At 34.0% G+C, this 15,458-nt stretch overlaps 1 long non-coding RNA gene across 2 annotated transcripts; it reads right to left on the reverse strand.

Moving 5' to 3' along the window:
- Positions 1 to 623: 623 nt before the first annotated feature.
- Positions 624 to 14,131, reverse strand: LOC107514611. Of its 2 annotated transcripts, XR_001597815.2 has the most exons (3): positions 12,524 to 14,131; positions 9,019 to 9,131; positions 624 to 2,595 (listed from the first exon to the last, which is right to left on the reverse strand). It is a non-coding gene; the product is annotated as an uncharacterized LOC107514611 (long non-coding RNA). The 2 variants fall into 2 exon arrangements; XR_004955698.1 differs by having other exon boundaries at positions 624 to 9,131.
- Positions 14,132 to 15,458: the final 1,327 nt, after the last annotated feature.

Raw genomic sequence — 15,458 nt, forward strand, 5'->3', positions numbered from 1 at the left:
CAGAATACTAAATCTGGTTCTGAGGGAAGAAATACCAAAAATTACCAGTCTAGATCTCAAAAACATGTTTTTTCGGGGGGCATAATATTTTCCAATTCACTCGAACTCACAAATATACAAAGAAACATACCACAAGCAAATAATTCCCAAAGATTATTCTTGGAGACAAAAAGGCTGGTCTCATTTCATCTTGATCTCTGGGTGTGGCATACGGTGTTAATAACCTTACGAACCTCCTTGCTGAGGTCAGCTAATCTAGAGCCAAATAGTGTTGAGCAACTACCCAGGCCAGAAAACTAACTTCTGTAAAAATTTTATAAAGAGTCTCAGATTTTCAATAGCCTCTATTATTCCAGATATATTTTTAAATTGCTCTTATTGACCGTTTTATTTTGAAGATCAGAAACCAAACCCCAAAAACTCATTTCAGCAAAGTTCATCTGTAGGAGCTATAAAGTTGGGTAAATTCCTCTTTTCTTAAGGTCCCTATAATACAGTGAGCTATCTGGCCTGCTAAAGAGTGAGGTTATTTATAGCCTGTAAGCTCTAAAATGCTTATCAGACCAATTTTCTGGGAGGGTTTTATGGGTCTTTGTTTGACCTATGAAGCACATTGTCAAAACTAAGGAAATGAGTTTTATTCTCAGACAAGACACTTCAGGTATGGTCTTGGTTGCACAATCATTTGTACAATTATGTCCTGGTGAAAATCTCTAGAACATAATTGAACTGATGCAATTAACTCTGTTGCCATAAGAAAGGTAAAAGACCCAGGAAAGTATTTGTTCCTGAAATCTGATGCCTTAGGGAAAATGTTACCATTTAAAGGATGATTCATTTCAATTTGCAAAAGAATAGTCTACTAAATTGAAGACTAAGGAGAGATCAAGAAAAAAGAAAAAAAGGTTTTTTTCCATCCCTCAATTGGAAAAAAAGAACATTAAAAATAATATAAACAATTAGATTTTCCTCCAATTTAAGTCTTAGATATAAGACTTAAAGAGTATTGAAAAGTATCGAAAATTCTGACTTGGTGTTTTAGTACCATCTGACAGTTGTCTAAGTGGTGACGCTTTAAGATATGTATTCTATACCCACAAGTCTACCTCTTGATATATAAATAGTTAGGGGTATGTGGGTCAGTGTGTATTTGTTTTCTACTGCTGCATTACAAACTGCCACAAATTTAGCAGTTTAAAAGAACATTCACTTATTATCTTACAGGTCACTAGGTCAAAAATCCTGGTGAACTCAGTTGGATTCAGTGTTCTCAGGTTCAATGCTGAGGTCTACTGTTTTGGCTGGATAAGGCTCTCTGGAAGCCCTGGAGAAGAATCTCACTTCCAAACTCATTCAGGTTGTTGACAGAATGAAGTTCCATACGACTGTAGGTCCGAGGTCTTCTTGTCAGCCGTCAGCCAGGGTCCACTCTCTGCTCCTACAGGCTGTCTGTATTCCTTCTCACCCAGCCCCATCTTCAAAACAGCAAGTGAGTTGAATCCTCCTCACACTGCAACTATCCTTGGCTTTGCCTTCTGCTCCCTGTTAGAGAAAGACTGTCTGCTTTTAAAGAGCACTTGTGGTTCAGTTAGACCAACTAGATATTCTTCTTATTTTGCATTAACTGATTAGTAACCTTAATTACCTCTGCAAAATCCCATTTGTCCAATAACATAATATAATCACAGACCTGATAGCTTATCACATTCATAGTCCTGAGGATTAAGAGGGAAATCTTGGGGGGTTGGGGAGGAAGTAACATTTTAGGATCCTGCCTACCACATAATCCATTTCACAAGGCTCTGCGACTTTTTGTTCTTTTTTTCTAGCCTATAGTTTAAAGCAGAGCCTTCAGAAATGAGAGAGAGAAGAGGAGAAGACCCATGCTGATGATACAACTGAATGTTGAGGTTAATTTATTATTATAATTGACAATATCATAATAGAGAAGTGTAAAATCCTCTACTGAGGTGTCATGTATACCTATTTCATATGGATTCATTCCATATGAAATGAAATAAAGAACATGTGGACAATGTGTGATGGACAAGTCTACCTAGAAATATTCTGAGTGTTACAAATAAATTACTACTTCATAAATTCATACTCAGTACTCCTTATCCATAAATGATGTTTTCAGAACAGTTACAGTCATTAAAAAATATTAGCGTGGGAGATTTTTACATGCTTCATACTACTCTTAAACTTCTCACAACCACACAGAAGATGCTGGGTTTGAATACCACTCCTTCCCCCAATTCATAGTCTCCCTTCTCCACTATCTTTTTTGCCACCCCAAAAAAGTGTTAAAGGAGAAAAAGCAGTTAAAGGTTTAGCTGTACTCCATTTGCTTTTTCTTTTAGTTATTGCTATTATGGTCACATCAAATCAGTATTTTCTTTTGAAAAAACCAACCAGGTAATAACAATTTCTGTTCTGGAATAACTTCTTTTAAAAGGAAGAAATGTTGACCTGCCACTCACCCTGAAACTCCTATTTTTTAATCCTTTGTTTTCTTCTTTTCTCATCTGAGTCTCTCATTTTTAATTCACGATCGCATTATCTCTCCACATCATCCACAGAGCACAAAATGCCCTACATTAGAATAGAACAAATATTGTTGTTATTATTTTTAAAGCCTTTTTAAATGTTTGAAATGTTTATATTTATTAAAAGTCCACAAGGTAAGAGGTGCTTCAAAAAAGGTATCATATTTGTTTTCAAAAAAGATTCTATTAATTACTCTCAGTAGAACAGTGAATAGTAAATTATTATTAAAACAATGCTTATAAAATTACATAAATCCACTTACTGTTTTGTACCCTATATTTTTAGGACTGCTGTCCAGAACTCATTGTAACTTTAGAGATCATGAAACAATGTGATCCACATGAGATAGAAACTGTACCCTAGTAAAAGAATATGTAGCACTGGACTTGTCCACTGTCTTTCCCCAGAAATGTATATTCTGAACCATTGTGCATATGAGATTTTTATCAGATTGACACAATGTAAATGTTAAAAGAGAAAATATGATATGGCATATTGACATGATAATTTGCTATAACTGGGATTGGCAAACTTTTTTGTAAAGAGCCAGGTAGTATAGAGGCTTTGGGAATCAAGTAGTAGCAACTGCTTGATTCTGTTGTCTCATAAACACAGCCAAAGACACTATGCAAATAAACGAGGGTAGCTGTGTGTTCCAAAAAAAACTGTCCTTATGGACACTAAAATTTTAATTCCATATAATTTTCACTTATCACATAATATTATTTTCCTTTCGCTATTTTCGACTATTAAAAATATGTAAAAATCTTTCTTAACTTGCAGTTTATTGAACTCTCCACCATACTATATACGTTAGGCTAACTCTAAGAGTGTTTTTTAAGCTTGCATCTCAGAGTTGTAGGAACGGAGGATGCTGTCACGGAACACTGCAACCATAAACTCAATCTCTTTTCAGGGTTGATAAGAACAAACAAAAGGAAGTCTGTTATCTTCATTTCCTGTGTTCTTTTCTTTTAGGAAAAACTCAGTAAATGTTAGTAATAACCATTATTATATTTGTTTGTCACTCATTTCTAAATGTTGTTAGTATTTTACTATGCACAAGTCACTATGATAGATAGTGCCTGACAACAGGCTTTACATATCAAAAAGGAATAAGGGAAGTACAAATGCAGACAGTACAAGACGTAATAAACTAAGAGACTATGCAGCTAACAGGAAGGCAAGAGCTTGTCTGTTTGGGGATAGGGAGTAGATGTTAAGAAAGGCTTCCTGATGGAGGTACAATTTTACCTGGGCTTATAAGAGGGGTACAATATCTCTATTGAGTATCAAAAAAGAACATTCTAGTTATAATTTAGCTAATGAGGTTGCATAAAAAGCCCCATGCACATGTCCAAAGTCCCCCTTAACAAATGATACCTATCCGTTAATAATCTGTGAACTCAAATAAAAGGAAGCACAAAAAGAAGTTCTTTAGGCCCCCTAAAAGCTCTAAAAAGTCTCTGTATATTCACAAAAATTACCAGTATTTACTAATTATTAACCCCAGAAAATTTCATCCACGTCTCCATTCAATCCAATTCAGTGTCTAAATCAGTGAATTTCCATTTTGTGTCTCCCTGCATACTATTTCCACAGTTTTCAATTTGTGCTATGAATTTAGTTATGTAAATTTTATTAGTTGTATGAGGAGTTTGTACCAAACATTAACAATAATCTAGGTGTTGTGTAAATAGATAGGGTTTTTCATTTGTATGTTCTGTATTTGACCTTTCTTTATGCATTGGATATATTCCATTAAATGCTCACACACAAAAAAACAAACATAAGGGTATGAGATCACATTTTTTTCATTGATTTAGCAACATTTTAGAGATACTAAAACACTGAAAAAAGTTTATTTCAAATACTGTTACATTTAATCCTAGCATTTCTTTTGAAAGCTCCTCTTTATACGCATATTATATACATTCTCAGGATCGCTTATGTTTCCACTGACGTTTGTCTATAAATTAGAGAAGGTAGCTACTTTTGAAAAATCTGAGTCAAATCAGTCACCCTAAATTATGTAACAGTCAGTAGCAATGTTAATTTCCTGTAAGCACTACCTTAGTTGCATTCAACAAATTTTCATATGATGCATTTTCATTAACATAAAGATTGAATATTTTCTTATTTCCCTTGTGATTCGCTTTTTACTGTGAACTTTTTAGAAGTGTGTTAATTTCCAGATACTTAAGATTTTCTCTAAACATCTCAATACTAATTTTTAGTTTGAGTCCACTGCAGTTAGAAAATATACTTTGTATGATTGCAAATGTTTTAATATATCGAGGTTTATTTTATATCTCAGCTTATAGTCTATACTGGTGAACATTGTGAACACTTGAAAATGTGGATTCTGCAGTTTGGGGGTATATTGGGTTATAAATGTAAATTAGGTGTTCATGGTTTCTAGTGTTATACAGCTCATCTATTTCTTTCTTTGCTACCTTTTTAGTCTAGTTAATTAGAACTAAATATAATACATTGCCCTTCTTTTGCCTCAGTCAAGTTCTTATAAGTATCATGTTAAAAAAAGAAAAGAAAAAGAAAAAAAGAAAAAGGAAAAGAAATATAAGAAAGCAGTAACTAGCTTTAAAAGGAGTTTAGAATAAAATGGAAAAAAGAAATGATTCATACGTTTGTTGAAAAATGGCATTTTGGTTTTGTGGTTTGGTTTTTTGGTAAGAAGCACACAGCTGCTGGGGTGTTTCTTAACAAAAAAAATCTTCAGCAACCAAAGACATCAAAGAGAGCCATCCGTGTACATCAGCCAGACTCCTCTCAGTTTATAGCCAGCCAAACCTTGTCTAGTTAAAAGAGGACAATTTTTAAAAAGAGGGTGAAGATGGAAACAGCTGTACAGAAACAGAAGAATGGGTACCAATTTCCTTTTTTTTCCCCCCTCTCTCCAGACTGAAGCAAGCAGTGGTTGTTTGTTCCTGTCTCTGTCTCGTCAAGAATAAGCACATTGATGTCTCTGTGCTTAACGGAAGGAAGGCTGGCTGAATCATTCTAATCTTCATGAGGTATTGTCTGCGAATGGCAAGGCAAGGGGATGATGAAGTAATCTTGTTGTTCCTTGTATCACTTTTAAATGATTCAGTCTTTTTAAAGGAAATGTTCAGTTTTTCAGATTTCTATCTCCACGATATGGCCTCTGGCCACATAGGGCTTGTGTGGACTCATGGAAGAAAGGAATAATGGTGCCAAAGATCAACATAGTGTTGTCCTCTGGATCCTGCTGGGCAAGGCCAGTGCCTGTACTTGTTACCACTCTGATATAACAGAATGCTTATTTCATTCGAGGCATCATTATACACTAGTGTTTTGTGTCCTGACTCTAGGCCAGCCTATATTAGCTCCCTGGCTCTCTCAACATCTTCTAAAAGCTTTTGGCCCAGGAAGATGTCATGAAGGCAAAAGCCCTGTGCTGAGCTTACTTATTTCACCAATCTCTTTCACTAAGGTCATGAAATTGCACCTCATTTGTATGTCACCAAGCTGGCTCCTTCCACAGGCCTCAGAATACAGGCCACATGCTTTAGTGTTATCAGGCTATCTTATACTTATCTCAGTCTTCTAATACATTTCTCTTTCTGGAATTTTCATCTTTGAAGAGGGGAGATGAGGACTCACAAATCTGACCATCTCCCTCTGTCTCTATCAGTTATCATATTCCCCTAGCCTGCAACAGCTAAGTTTTCTACTTCCTCTTCCTCTCTGGCAAGCATTTCAATTTAGTCAGAGCCTCTTTCTTCAAGAAACAATCTGTTAACTTAGTCTTAATGGCAAGTGTCATGTTTCTCTACTTATAGGCCTGGTATGCCTATGATCTGGGCATATCAGGCATGTGCTCAAAACACAAGCTAACCAGGATCTGGAATGATTAAACATTAAGATACATTGGCGCATTGTGCCAAATACAATAAATACTTCTATTATAGATGTTTAAAAGTTTTCGGCATCTGGGAATACAGTTGCTTTTCAAAGCAGGGTTAAAATATTTATAGGGGAGACCATGCAATTAATTCTTTCTTTTCTTCCTAAAATAGGACTAAGGTTATAGATTATGAGAATGGGAACTGTTTAGTAGATATGTATCAATATGCCACAAATAATTAATTATATATAACAGAAAATCACACTCATTCACATTTAATCATTCATTTATCTAATGTGTATTGAACACCTATGAATTGCAGAAAGTTTACATTTCTTTAGTTTTTATGAATTGAATCAAATCTCTGCCAACCTTCTCTGCCCACCTGGAAGGAAACCCATCACCAGCCAACTGTTGGGTTACCCTTGCGCCATCTCCCACTACTTAGAGCGGAGCACATGAACTTAAGCAACCCAAGAAATTAAGGAAGGGCTGTTTTTGGTTTGCTTTGGTCAATGGTGTTTCTGTAACTTCTTTCTGCTCAGGCTCTTTCTGCTGTAGAGGACAGAGTTCCCCCATTTGCCAGGAGACAAATCCACAGGTTTTCTTTCGGGCACTGTTTGAAGTGCTAGAGATAGAGGAGTATAAAAAGTAATTAGAGCTGCCACCCTTACGGAACTTTCATGTGAGCCAGGAAGGTGTACATTGAACAAGCACAGAAGTATAAAATATAATACCCTTGGAACTTCATTATGCTAGGGAACCATGTAGAGATGATTTCCAAGGCAACATTATTATATTGCCTTATAGGAGACACAGGGGTCCTTTTAGTGAAGTTAAATTGCTGTCAAAAAATATTTGATCTCCTGCCTTATTGAAAAAGAAAGATGCTAAAATGTGTTTCCTGACCACTGTTATATTTTGCCTGCAGGTGAAGACGTTGGCAACATGTTTTCCTAATTTTTAAATTAATTTTGGTAAAGCACACCCTTCAACGCTTGCTAAATATTAGCTTTAATTATTTGTTCATTGCTATCATATGCAAGGCAATGTGAACCAAATACTAATAGATTTAAGGATTGAAAGCTTGAAGTGTTTCTGATATTTGGGAAGAATCAACAAAACTTGATAAGTAATTAGGAGGAATAAAGAAATTGATTTCAAAAGCTACAGGTCTATGTTATTCAAAAGGTAATGACTTATTGGTAATAGGAAAAGTATGAAAACAGTGAATTCAGATTTTAACTTGTGAACTTTCATAATTTAAAAATCTAATATGTAAATAATTTAAATTATCATAGATAGAGACATAAAATTGGGAGAACTATTAGTGAGGATTTGGGAGTTATTAAAAACAGATGCTAGGTGAAGCCATGTAAGTGGGTGAGTTTACTCTGAAAATGTACATAAAACTGAAAAATAGGGGTCCTGTATTAAGATTGAGCCCACGGATGGGAAAAATAAAGTTAGCAAGATAATTTCATTCATTTACAAGTAATTATTTAACTTCTTGCCAAATAAGGGTGGAAGTGCTAAAATTAAATAGGGCAAGTTATTAATAAATCAATGTCTTTTTTCTTAAAAGAGCTCATCAGCAAAAAGAACATATATGTATTTTCTCCTCCCTTACAAAAAGTATTTCTAGACTTTTTATGATCTTACTGAGGTAGGTGTCAAGGAAATGCTGTTATTTTTTTTCTAGAAGGTTATGCCTATCAGAGATTTAAATGGAGTTGTTCAAAAAAGGAGAGGTCATGGATACTGGTACGCTGAATGTAAATGGGTGAGTATCCCAAGCCCACTGGGATCTAAATAAGAGAGGGACTGGGATTTTGATATTTTTTCAAGTGGTAGGAGCCTGGAAATCACTCACAAATATGATGAAATAATATGAAAAGGCTTCTCAGAGGACGACTTTGGGAGCTGATAGTGCATCTGATTTGCTAACCTGTAGCTCACACTGAGGAACCACTGTCCTCTATAACAGAAGGAGCCTGAGCAGAAAGAAGCTATAAAGCATCACTGACCAAGTCAGCCAAGGATTGGCACTTCCCTAATTTTCTCAGGTTGCTTAAATCCATGTGTTATGCTCCAACTAATGGGAGATGGCATGAGGGTAACCCAACATTTAGTCGGTGATGGGTTTCCTCCCAGTTGGCTGAAGAAGGTTGGCAGAGATTCAATTCAGTTCATGGAAAAAATTTTAATGTAAATTTTTCTTGAATTCATATCAGCTATACAAAGTGAATTAAGATACAATCTTTGCTTTCAGACAAGTATGATGTGTAGGCAAGTATGATGTGATAAATGCTATGTACAGGGTACGAAAGGAGAAGAATGTCATTGTTTAAGAAAACTACAATGAAAAACATCAAACACCAAAAATGATGATTGTGAACATTTTGATATATTTGAGTTTTAAAGAGGAGTCTCTTTTTTTTCTGGCCTACTCACCCTATAGTCTTCTGGCCCACAATAATAATGGGAGCCGAAGAGACAAAATTTTATTGCAACTGTACTTGCTCTTTGTAATTTGGAAATCTGTGGTAACTCAGAGAACAGACAGAAAGAGAACTCACCTGTTCTGAATTGTGCCATGTTATTTAAGGGCAAAAAAAGTTTACTTCTTTAAATAAGATTCTGAAGTTCTATCAGCATGCTCTTTGTATCTTGTACACTTGAGAACCAATCCCTAAGGGACAAAAATAAAAGGAAAAGACTGGAAAGAAAACTCATGAAAGACCCTTGTGTAATGCCATACAAAAAAAAAAAATACACAAATTGTATCTTTGCATTGAAAAATTTCATAAGTTTCATAGAGTACATATTGACTTCTTTATAGTCTAACAGGGACTAAATTGCAGGCTCCCATAGCTAAAGGAGATTGGAATGAAGCTGATAGAGGGAGACTTAAGAGAGGAAAGTATAAGGAGTGAATTCTTAGGACTACAGAATTGATTTATTTCTTTAGTGTCCTAGAATATGAATACTTCTACCTTATCAAGGGTCAGGTCTGAGATCATAGGGAAAGGGTAAAGACTTCAGGGAATATTTAAGAGAGATTAATTCCTACTGCTCTCAGGTTTAATTAGTACCCATTTTTATATAAATGTGCAATGATTAACATTAAAAAATCCTGACACACATGATGAGCTTTAAGCCATCAGATCTGAAAGACAATTTTCCAATGCCACTGGCTGTTTTCATTTCATTGATTTGTTGACTATTTCATCTTTATACGTAACAACATAATTACATAGTCAATAGTCCTAAGATAGCAGTTATCTAAACTGTAAGTCTCCTTCTCATGCTGTTCTTGTTGTTAGAAGATAGAATAAAAAATTGAGCTTAAGTCAGGGTACAGGATCTAAAAAGTTGAGGGTATGCTTATTTGACATATATATTCTATATGTAAATATATGTGATTTAAGTTAGGCACCTGGTTTTGGCTGAGTAGAATCTTCAGTTTTATTCGTTCAAGAAGTAAGTTAATAACTAAACAACATGGATGATCGTTATGGAGTAGTCTTTGGCTGTATTAGAATCATTTTTGAAGTAAGTATTTTCATAACCAGTAGACAAACAAAAGACTGGTTGTCTTGGTTACACTTGATACATATCAGAATTGGCCTGTTTTCCTTGTGTGGTTTTTCACATTCTGAATCATGATTTTTCATAATTATGTTAAATACCAGTAATCATAAATGGCAGGTACAAATCATTAGTGGTGTGACTGTGATTCGTTTTCACATGTACCTTGCATAAGCAAGAATCTTTAAAGAAACTTTAGAGTCAGAAACATCTCCCTGAATTTATCACTAATTTGACTTATTTTGAACTTTATGATAAATCTTGGGAGTTAGACAGGTCTGCTTATTTATGTGATGTACAACAGTAAATATAAAATATTTGCACAACTTTGGTCTCTCAAGTAGATAAAGACCTCATGTGCTGCAGCATTACACAAAGAAAAGTTATAATCTCAAGGAAAACTGTCTCATATGTACACGAAATGGTTGTACAAGTATAGTCATTTATGTATTTTTTATTAAATGAATGTTAATTTTTTTTTAAATGAGAAGAATGCTTAATATTATACATTTTCTTATTGAGAAAAATAATAATTAGGAAGAAATCTTTAAGTATAGCTACAAAATAAAGTAATACAATTGCCTATAATTTTATAAATTCCAGTATTGAGAGTAGTGGATGCAATTTAGACTTCTTGGTAATAGAAGTCCAGCAAACCTTCATTTTACAGGGTAGTTGGAAAGAACTAGGCCTCTCTCCAATAAAGATCAATAATTTTGATAACGTATCAATGCAAATTGAGACCTTTCTAAAAAAATTTTTTTGAATAACTTTTAAAATTACCCTACAGTAAAAGTATGAGGTATGTCCAGTAAAAAATGGGCAGCTATACAACTCATTTGAGGCACTAAGTTCAGAATTATACCATGAAAATTCAAGTATATATTTAATTCAAGAGGAAATTAGAAAAGAATAAATCTCATTTGTTTCCACTGTACCTAACCAAAGCTTCCTTTAATATCTTATTAAAGGCAATCGTGGTTATTTGATAAAAATATATTTGAATGAAAATGGGACAGAAATTAAAAGACTAGTGAAGGACCGGTCCTTTGTCTGTCATGGGCCATGGCCCTCTTTTCTCAGATATGAAATGCTATGAGTCAATATTACTATTTATATAGAAAATAAATAGCATCATCTAATAAGAGCCTGTCATAGTGCTGTGCTACCCACCTTACATTTGTAAAATAGCTACCATTGGCTCATTTTTATTATAATATTCTAAGTGCCTTTTAAAATAGTGATTATAAGTTTTCTCATCAGTAAAATAAAGGTATCATTTATAATATTAACCATAGGTTGCTTTCTTTCTTTCTTTTTTCTTTCTTTTTTTTTTTTTTTTTTTTTTTTTACTATTATACAATGTCTACAAAGTGCTTTATGCGGTGCCTGGAAGTTAGTAAGTCTTAACTGTATGGTCATTGGTTGCTACTATGAAAATTAATACAGGAAACCTCATTCGAAATGGAGTCGTGAAGCCCTAAAGGGGGAGCTTTTGCACGCTACCACCTACCACACCTTGCAGACTCCAACAAGAAGAAGCTTACTTTACTATAGCAGAAAAAAGGAAGATTTTCTCCTTGCTTGGCAACAGACCCATCCAATGAGAAGCCATGACTCAGTCAATGAGAAGCTACTACACTTCAAAATTCTCTTTTCCTCTAATGGAAGTTTTGTTTCTAACAGCTTCTCCCAACTTCCCCCTTTTATAAATAAAAGGTTGCTTTTCTCCTTTGTTCTCTAGGCCTGCCTATGGTTTTGCTATAGCTTGCTTGTCCGGAATTACAATTCTCTGCTGTTCCTGAATAAACTCATTTTGCCGGTAAACAACTGGCTATTTCATTTTTTAAAGATGACTACTAATTTCTTGGCTTCTTTGCAGAAGACAGATGACTTGAAATTGTTTGAGTACCTCCAAAAGACTGCTTAAAAAGTGACTGCAAAGAAGCCAATTTGGAAGAGTTAAATAATCTTTTTAGTCTTGTCCTCCCCAGTGCTGGCTGACACTATCTAGTACAATTCATTATGCATTTGTATTGTTCATGATTGCATCAGAGCTGTCTGTTTCTACATGCAGCTCTTTCAAGTGCCCAGAGTTTCTCTGGGAGCAGAGTTCTCTGAGTGCAGCCAAAATCTTTCAGCACAGGGCTGACCAAAGAGGACAGGTCTGAGTTCTTTAATAGAGACAAAATTAGTTAAACTTAAATGGAAATATCTTAAATAAAATTCTCCACTCTCCCCACCCCAGGTTTTCAAGTATAATAAGGCAGTGATATCCATGAAATAAGACTTTTGTGAAAATGGGTTTGTTTTTTTTCCCTAAGACTTTTCCCCCTGAGGAATCATAAATGTATAATTTGGGTCAAAACTAATATATGCAGGCTACTGCCTGTCTTAGTCTCAAGTTTATTTCAATTTCAAAAGAGAAAATCTTTGCAGAGTTTGCATGACTAGTTTTTAATATCCTATGGTAGAGCAAATGTAAGTTTGTACCTTTCAAGGGTCATCTTACTGAGTAGTTTGATTAGATTGCAGTCAGTGGTGATCCAGAAGTGGGAGGTAAAATGGTGGATGTTCAAACTGGAAGAGACGTTGAGATTGAGGAAAGACCCAGAGAGTGTGAAAGTCAGAAACATTACAGAACACATCAATTTCTATTTTAAGGCACTGTAAATAGAGTGCTTTTTTTTTTTCCCATTTTAACAAAGGCATACATAGCAATGAAAATTCATTAGAAATGACATAATTCTGAACTTTGTCTCAAATAACACATGTTAAAAGGACGGCATTATTTTACTTTCTCCCAAAAAGCCTACTTTGGGAAGCTAGCAATTTCCCTTTGCCCTCTCTTGTGTATATGTGAAATCCTCAAGGTTGTCTCCTGAATATTTGTTCTATTACACATTTTTTCTCGCTTATGAAATGCACTTAGCCTTTTATATGATACATACATCTCACTCTTGAATTCAACATTCTCCCTCAGTTTTGACAACATTTCATTCTTCAGTTTTCTAACAACAAGTGTCCAGTCTCTTTAGACTGGGTACATGATGTCACCCAGATTGAGAACTCATTTCTTATTTTCATTCACTACTCATTAGGCTAAGCTTTCCACAGCTGGCATGCTTTGCATTTGCACTTTGTCTATCCAAATTTACATCTGTTAAGGCCTGTAACCTTAAAGCCTTCCACAGATTTCTTCTAACTCAGAACTTTTGGAACACTTGCTCTCTGAACCACCCGTTACACTTAAGGATATCTTCGTGTCTTGCTGTGGTTTCATGATATCTCATCAAGTTCAGGAAAAGAAGCAAGCTGCTAGAAGGCAGGAACCTTGTTTTATCATTTTATTTATTTTTTTCACTTTGTCTCTTTAATAAAAGTATAATGGACAGTATGCATACTAAATTTTGTGCTAAGCACTGGAAATGTTGATATCCTTAAGAAGTTCTCTCTACAGTCAGGAATTTCATAATCATTTGAAATGTCCCCCAATTTCTGTATCAGTAGTGATGAATAAGGGGCAATAATATATATATATATATATTATGGCTTAACTCTGAAGGTCTCATGTTTTGAGATGTACTTTACATTTAGGCTGAAGGGGCAGGGTGAGAGAGGATATGAAGACTAGGAATCAATATTGTTAAAATGAACACCAAGTGATTCTGCTGCTCATCCAGTTATAAAATCTTCTGCCATTGATAAAGACCAAATTCTAGAAATGTCACAGAATTTTTAAATTCCTTAACTGTGACCTTATCCATATACTTCTTTTAACTTCTGCTTTAAGCAAAATTTTATGAACATAATTATTGGCCTATCATAAGTTAAATATTTTGATTTATATTTAAATATTTGCTCTGCTCCTGTGTTTAGGCATGGTATCTTTCTTACCTCTCTGAGAGTCAAAATGGGAATTGGAATAGTCATCCTTCAGGATTTTTGTCAGCATCATATTTGAATCTTGACACATTTATTGGTGTAAATCATTATAGCAGGCATTTATCAAGTACCAAATAGTGTATTTTGTTTAGGTCTGGATATTAATTTTTGTTAATATAGTTCTATTAAATATCTAACTGTAAATGTAAATAATAACTATAAATAAATAGTAAATGTATAATGCTAAATAGCAAATATGTAATATGATTATAATATTAAAATGTATAAGTACAACTACATGTATAAATACATTGAAATGTTAAATCAAACAAAATGTATAATGCCAATAACATAAAAAGAGTTCCCAGACTCTTTAAATAGTCCCATTCACCACTCAGCTGTTATTTTAAGAACGTCTCAATCTATCTACATTTAGTAACCCCTTGCCCCCCAAAGTACTAGGTATTTAATATCATCTTCCATGAGCTTTTACACAATAAAGATAGCTTTAGTCAACTTGAGTTACAATAAGTATAAAAAATATTGTTCATCTAAATGTGCCATTTACTTATGAAGACAATATGACAAAAGTGAACGGCATTTTGATGCATTATTTAAACAAATGATTTATCCATTCATCATTTCTTAAAAGATTTGAAAATATATGTAGCTGATTAGAAATTTATTTTAAGAATTAACAGACTCTATATGCGTATTTCACTTTTCTTATAGTATTTTGGTTAATGCTATCCTGCCATAACTGATTATTTTTATGAGAGAAATTTGATGAATATTTTAATCCATTTTTACTCTATTTTAGTAAGTGATTATTATGATAAACTTAATCCAACATTAAAATAACTGAAAATTATGTTATGTTCCTTAAGTAATTTGAAAGTAGTTCTTGTCATTATGGTAAGCTAATGTCTGTGTTCTTTACTAAAAATGTGGAGACTTCAGCAGTACTCTTCTACTAATTTACATGTCCTTGGGGGTAATCCTATAATAAATTTGAGCTGCATTTTATTCATCTTTAAAATAAGAATAATCATGCCTTCTCTTTGCCTTATGTGCTATAAGAATTAATTACATATTTAAAATATATAGAGCTCTTTACCACCTTACAAGTAACAAATATCAAACATATTATTACTATAACATTAGGAAGAGATTTTCTCTTTCTTTATGGCTTGCCGGAAGGCATCATGTATTATAGTTTGCATTCCTTAATAAAATCTCTTTTATAGAATTTTAAGATCTTTTATTTTCTAATTTCATATTTCTAAGGAATACTTTTATAAAAGAAAGTTACAATTTGGAGTTAGCTACAACTATTACTCTTGCCAAATAACCCACCTCTCAAAAACAAATATTCTTAGATTTGAAGGGTATCTAAAACATTGGTCCAATTTCCCACTCAGAACAGGTATCATCTCTATAACCTGCTTAATAAATTGACTTCTAATCTCAATTTGACCTTTCCCAGGGACCACTTTGCAGAGCAATGCATTGCATTTAAAAAATTTGGAAACAAATATGCAGT

The sequence above is a fragment of the Rousettus aegyptiacus genome, unplaced genomic scaffold (genome assembly GCF_014176215.1).
Source record: "Rousettus aegyptiacus isolate mRouAeg1 unplaced genomic scaffold, mRouAeg1.p scaffold_m13_p_2, whole genome shotgun sequence".
NCBI classification, from domain to species: domain Eukaryota; kingdom Metazoa; phylum Chordata; class Mammalia; order Chiroptera; family Pteropodidae; genus Rousettus; species Rousettus aegyptiacus.